Here is a 6,640-nt window from a genome sequence, read left to right on the forward strand (position 1 = left end):
GGTTTTGTAGAATCACATTTGTTCTGGAATTTAAAGTTGTCCTTCAGTCTATTCCTAGACTGCCTGATAAAAACTGTGCAGATGAAGTTTTTTTTTAAAAAAAAATAGAACCTAATCTTCAAAAGATTGAGGGTGCAAATGTCATTGGTTTTTTCCCCCTTTCCTCCTCCTCCTCCTCCTCGTCCTCCTCCTTTAAATCCTTCCAAACAAAAAGGTTGTTGCTACGTAAATCTTCCTGTGTGAAGTTCTGAACATCCATATTCCTTCAGAAAGACCTTAAACATTAAAGAACCGCAGGAATGTGAGACATCTCTATTGTGGAAGCAGAACGGCAGCCATGGCATACACAGGATATTTGTTTTCAAAAAGGTTAGGGGCAGCAAAGGCTCAATTTATCTCTAAAAGAATTCTCAACCAAACTAAGAAGAAGAAATCTTCATTGGTTCCCAGCTTGTTATCTGGAGGCCTGGCCAGGAGAGAGAACAATTAAAACCTCCCAGGACAAAATTGACAGATGGCAAGAGAAACAGGAGGAGAGAGAATCATTTTCTGCTTTAGCTAAACAATCTGACCTCTGCAAATTGCCTTCAAGGAAAGGTTGGTGGTGGTCAGATGGGGGAGACGTTTTTGTGATCCATTACTGAGATTCTTAGCTGCCTCTTTTTCATTTTGTACAGGGGGGTTATCATGATTTAAACAATAAAAGTTATTATTAATAATAAAAATTACTATTAATAAATTGTATTGTTACGGTTCATTGGACAATCAGCCAGCTATCAGACTGGATTTGGCATTTTTGTCTACCTATAGAGTCTTTTCCAAGGAGCTGAAATGGATATTTAATGGTGTTAGAGATATTGTCGCAGATATTGTTGTTAGTTGTGAAGTTGTGTTATTATTATTTAACATTTAATCTTCCTTTCAATTCACAGTCTGGGACTGGTAGAAACTTAACAGTTCAAGTACTAAACAAGGACCTAAGAGCGGTTGTTATTGTTACTGTTGTTATTATTATTAATCACACAGTCAGCCAGAGGTTTAGACTGGATCTGGCATTTTTATCCAGTCCTTAACAAGGAGCTCAAATAGATAGATGTTGTTTGAGAGTGTTAAAGGTATGGTCCCAAGAAGTTGTTGTTGTTGTTAGTTGCGAAGTCATGTCCGAACCATCGCGACCCCATAGACAATGTTCCTCCAGGCCTTCCTGTCCTCTACCATCTTCTGGAGTCCATTTAAGCTCACGCCTACTGCTTCAATGACTCCATTCAGCCACCTCATTCTCTGTCGTCCCCTTCTTCTCTTGCCCTCAATCTTTCCAGGCATTAGGCTCTTCTCTAGTGAGTCCTTCCTTCTCATTAGGTGGCCAAAGTATTTGAGTTTCACCAAAGTATTTGAGTTTCAATGTAAGAGGTTTTTTTAAAATTCCATTTATATCCCGCCCTTCTCCGAAGACTCAGGGTGGCTTACGAGCTTAGCAGTAGCCTTCATTCTATGTATATGCCTGCTTATAAAGCTGCCTTTTGAAATTGACTGATGACGATTTTGTCAATGCCGATGGTGTTCAAGTATACTCCAGAGGTTTTGAGATTGCACCCAAAGCACCTATTACCATTGGTACTATCCTTGCTTTCTTTCGCAGCAGTCTTTATAGGTCTTTGCATTTTGTATTTTGTGATTTTTCTCCAGTTCTTTCTCTTCTTTTCTCTTCTGCTGTCTCTAGTTATTGCAATGTCCACTATCAGACTTTTTTTAAACTTTCTAATCGACAGTTATTAATTCTGGATGTTATGAGGTGGGTGCTTAAAATGCTTAATCTCCATTATTATCTCCTCAAATCCTGTTTTTCCACAAAAGGGAAATAATAATCATTCAGCACCCAACAGGTATGAGGTTAACAGAAATTTCTCCCATGTCACATTCTCCAAATAACCTGGAGTGACATTCCTAGCCGTGGTGCAATGCAGCATTGCAGGCTGACTCTGTCCACTGCCAGGATCCTGACAGGGCTCAAGGTTGACTCAGCCTTCCATTTTTCCGAGGTTGGTAAAATGAGGACCCAGATTGTTGTGGACAACATGCTGACTCTGTAAACCACTTAGAGAGGGCTATAAAGCTCTGTGAAGAAGTCTAAATAGCTATACAATGTCTACGGAGATTCTCAATCATCTGAGCATGGTTGTCCCAAAGATGCTTTTCAAAAAACAACTGGACTTTCTTGGTTTTTTTCCTTGAAGATGTTTCATTTCTCATCTTAAGCAGCAAGGTTTAAAGACATCATTACTCTTACTAACCTTGTTTAAAATGCAACTTTCACTTCTGTTTAACATGATACAGAATTTCATGGCTTGCAGAATACAAATCTTCATTGGATAGACATATCACAGCCTTTGGATATCTGTTTCAAAAGTCTTCATGGCTGAGTGCTAGCCTGTGGAATATTTCTTGACTGCTTGTTCCTTTACTGTTGATGATTGATCCTAAAAGCCAGAAACTATCTATGACTTCAATATCTTCATTGTCGGTATTAAGGCTGGTTGTTCTAACTATTATGATTAGTCTGGTCTTCTTTATACGTATTATGAAATTCTAGAGTGCAACATTCTATGTAAGTGGAATGTTCCACATATACAATTTTTCCTGTGCTAAAAAAAATCTAAGTAGAAAATTACTATATCCTGTGGGGTCAGCACTCCCCCACCAGAGAGGGAAATATAAAAAGGGCAGAATATTATATTTCCTTAAAGGATCTTAAAGAGGCAGAAAAACATGCCCAGTTTTTCTTAATAGCCCAAAGTCTCCCTCCCCAAGCAGAAACCAGCTCTGTAGAAATGCAGATGTAATAATCCATTCAGGAAGGTTGGAGCCTTCCAGTTAGAAATTAGGAAGACAAAGACACCTAAAATCTATATACTCCACCCAAATTCTAAGACAGGACATAATAGGATTAACCCACAGATGCCAAAGGGGCATACTGAGACTTAGGTCAAAGTACATGACACAAGGAAATACAAAGCCTCAAACAGGAACAGGAAACAACTCCAAACAAAAGCCCAAGAGAGTATAAAACCCCACTCTCTACTACATGTGCTCCCTTTTTTTTCCAGAGCCATCTTTCTGTTTGGCTCTTCTCTTCAATAAACTACAACCTTCTTTCTAAAGTAGTCGCCATGTTGTTTATTCCTGGCTTGGACTGGACCCTGATGAAGACTTTTCCTTCAACAATCCCTATTACTCTCTATTTTAATTTTCTGGTAGTAGATTTTTTTTTTAATGTAGAGTTAAACTAATTTAAAATATTTCATGTCTGCTATCTGCATTCTACTCCATCAAGTGCATAAACAAGAATTAATCAAGCCACATAAAAAATGTAAATGCAGCACACAATTATGGATAAACATCTCAATGTAAATTAAAGGAACTTTGCTTCATGTTTTTATCTCTAATTGGTATATTCAGTTTCTAAAACTGAAATTAAAGATTATTTATAAAATGACCACTGAAGATGGGCCTTGGACATTTCAGGTGAATTGCCATAATGTTTGAAACTGGCAACTTCCTTTAAAGCATAACTGATGTTTGAGCATTGTTCAAACATTACTATTACAGCGGCCTATCTCTTCCTTTTTTGAAAAAAGAAAACCTTTTCTTTCCCATCTGTATTCAATATTAATTGTTTAATTACAAATATGGATGTTCAAAGTTGCTCATTTGCAATAGAATTCTTACATATAGCTGGCATATCCAGCTATTAATGAAATTAGCAAATGTCAACAATTACATTCAAGTTACTTTATTCATTCAATTAAGATTGCACAAATCCCATGCTTTTGGAGGGTTATGTTCATTCCTATAGAAATATTTTTGTAATATTACCTTTTTAAGATGAAAAAGCATTTTATTCCCTACTTAATACTGCTAACACATAACAGAATGGCACTCATAAAGCAAATAGCTGCATTAGGATGTCAACAGAGACTTTAACAGAAAGAAAAGAATGGATTAAAGAGCATAAAAAATACTGAATAAAGAAAATGCTTCAGTAGTCAAGAGAAATGACATGCAAGATATCGCTTGCCTACTTCCTTTAAAATCTGGTTTCCATCCCCCCCTTCCAACAAGAATGGAAGTTTGAGAAGATAAGCAATGCTTTTATCAAGAAAAAAAAGAGAAGATACGAAGGGAGAAAATGTTAAGTTCTGTTAAAGAGAGAAAAAAGCCAAAGTATTGTTTACAGCTTATGCCTCACCACAAGCAACGAAAATACCTTTCTGTAATGTATTGGGATTTCACTTGAACTGTTTTCAGGTGTCATTTGAATGTTGCTTAAGGTTGCTCAATTGAGGTGTCTGTGTAACGGTTGCTGGCTAGCCAGACGTGCAGTCTCCAAGAAGATCATTGGATAATTTGGGGTGGGAATAGGTTCCTTTAAACCTATTGGCTGCCGCCTAGTGGCCAACCATATAAGTAGCTGTGCAGAAGCCTCTGATTGAATTCTGTTCCTGTTTGCCTCAATAAACCAATGTTCCTGTTTTCAACCTCTCGTCTCGCCTCCTACTTCCAAAGAACTCACTACACAACACTTTCTTCATTGGTATATATAAATTTCTTGAAGTAAAGCCCGTTGCATTATGAACTGAATACAACTCTGTTCTTCAACTTAGTGAAAAGCTAATTGGCAATCATTAATGAATAAGTCAATGTGTACATTTGGAGTTCTGTCCTACCTATCTTAAAATTAAGGGTACTTTTCAAACCCCTCATGAATTATATTTTTGAGTGTATTCTCATAGGCTTCAAAAAAGTCAGGATGATGACCACAATCATGTATGCAAAGGTCCACCCCTTTTTAAAAATGGGTTGCATGTAAAAGTTAATTTCTTTAAATAATAAAACTTTAGTTAGTTAAGTTTCTGTTTTTTAGCAATTTGTTAATGCCATAGGAATGCTGCCAGAAAAAAAAAGCAGTCATCTATAGCAGGGGTCCCCAACCCCTGGTCCATGGACCAGTACCGGGCTGTCTTCAGGCCCTTAAATCATTTTACTTGCTCTTCTTTGCACTTTGTCCAAAGACTCAACATCTTTTTTTGTAATGTGATGACCAAAACTGGATGCAGTATTCCTAAGGATTAATAAAGTGGTACTAATACTTCATTAGTGGCTAATGGAAGGAAGGAAGGAAGGAAGGAAGGAAGGAAGGAAGGAAGGAAAGAAAGAAAGAAAGAAAGAAAGAAAGAAAGAAAGAAAGAAAGAAAGAGAAAGAAAGAATAGGTTCTGAGCAAAAGAGGTTCAGAATCATCAGTGGGTTAGGACGCTGAGCTTGTCGATCAGAAGGTCGGCAGTTTGGCGGGTCGAATCCCGAGTGCCGCGTAGCAGAGTGAGCGCCTGTTACTCATCCCAGCTTCTGCCAACCTAGCAGTTCGAAAGCACGTAAAAATGCAAGTAGAAAAATAGGGACCACTACGGTGGGAAGGTAACAGCGTTCCGTGCGCCTTTGGCGTCCAGTCATGCCGGCCACATGACCACGGAGACGTCCTCGGACAAGCGCTGGCTCTTCGGCTTTGAAACGGAGATGAGCACCGGCCCCTAGAGTCGGAAACGACTAGCACGCATGTGCGGGGGAACCTTTACCTTTACCTTTACCTTTAATACTTCATGTGATTTTGATTTTATGCCTCTGTTTATCCAAAGAGACAGTTTACTCACTGGCTTTTTATTATTCCGCAGTCGTTGGCCCCATTTTTATCAGAGGTATCTTCTGATCACCATTTCTTTCCCAGAAGTCTGAAGCCACATACAACATTTCTTGGCATTTCACAAGAGGTTATACAGCTGGTGCTATTTCAGTTGCCTCAGCACAAGAGCCAAGGAAGAGGCTATCTGAAAATGAAAGTGTCTTGAGCACACAGCCCACACTACTAAGATCGCAGATAATAAACATATGCAAATGACACTATATAGTGTTAAATAACATTCCCGTTTATGCAAATTGATTTCTTTCATAATGCAGATGTTGCCTGACCCATTTAGAAATATGTGAAATTGTACTGCCTTATTAGCTAAGCCAAAAGCGGTAATATGCAAGCCTACATGCATGCACAGATGAAATGCAAAGCTACCAGGATAAGAGATGGATGACTTGGAGAATTGATTTCTAGAAAAGAAGAGATAGAAAAAGAAAGATATCTAATTTGCTGCTGTTCTAGTTAAGATCATGGAGGGAGGGGGGAAGTGCTGACAATGACAGGCCAGATATAAAGCTGCCTTCTCAACTAACAACCTTAATGAGAAATTTTCTGGCTTGGTTTTGATCTCCCCTCAGCAGGATGGCTGCCCTTTTGCAGACTTGCAGTCCGATCATGTGCTCATGTATGCTGATAACAGCATGCAACCAACCTCAGCATTGTTAGGAGGCCCATGGATAGTGGCAGTATTGATTGTAAGAACAGAGCATTCTATTCTTGCAAAACCTTGGGAGAAAAAAAAAAACAAACCAACCCAGAAGACTCTCTCCTTCTGGTCACAGAGAATATTGGTTATCTTTATGAATGCTTCTGCTGCTGTTTTTAATGCCTGAGAAGTTTGTGCTGAGTAATTAGCTCCATAGACAATAGCCTCGCTGTGCCAAAATATGCAGCTATCT

The sequence above is a fragment of the Vipera berus genome (assembly GCF_964194415.1).
Source record: "Vipera berus genome assembly, chromosome: 7".
In the NCBI taxonomy this organism is placed as follows: Eukaryota; Metazoa; Chordata; class Lepidosauria; order Squamata; family Viperidae; genus Vipera; species Vipera berus.